This window comes from Mandrillus leucophaeus, unplaced genomic scaffold, assembly GCF_000951045.1.
Source record: "Mandrillus leucophaeus isolate KB7577 unplaced genomic scaffold, Mleu.le_1.0 Scaffold291, whole genome shotgun sequence".
Taxonomy (NCBI): domain Eukaryota; kingdom Metazoa; phylum Chordata; class Mammalia; order Primates; family Cercopithecidae; genus Mandrillus; species Mandrillus leucophaeus.
In genome coordinates this window covers 1,980,855-1,981,426 of record NW_012103043.1, presented here as the reverse complement: position 1 = coordinate 1,981,426, position 572 = coordinate 1,980,855, and positions in this window count along the sequence as shown.

Below are 572 nucleotides of genomic sequence, written 5' to 3'. Positions count from 1 at the left end.
GTGGTTTAAAAATAACTCATTTAACAACAACAACAAAAGAAAAAAGGTTAAAAGTAAACATTTTTATGGGAAATTTCTTATCCAAAATTCTTTCAAGATTTTACCTTATTTAGTGACTAGTTCTATATTTTTGCATGAGGAATAAATATGTCTCTGGTAGGAAAAAAAAAACAAACTATTGCTATTAATAGTTATATGAACCTTTTAGAACCTAATCCAACACCAGATAACTAAGGCTAAAGAAATGCTAGATTGCAGCCCACATGGTGGCAGACGAGAGAGAATGAATGAGCTAAGGCAGAAGAGACCCTTATGAAACCATCAGATCTTGTGAGAACTCACTCACTTTTATGAGAACAGTATGGGGGAAACACCCCCATAATCTAATCCCCTCCCACCAGGTCCCGCTCTAAACACATGGGGATTATATGGATTACAACTGGAGATGAGATCTGGGTGAGGACAGAGCCAAACCATACCAGGGTTTTATTTTTTATTATTATTTTTTGAGACAAGAGTCTCACTCTGTTTCCCAGGCCGGAGTGCAGTGGCGCGATCTCGGCTCACTGCAA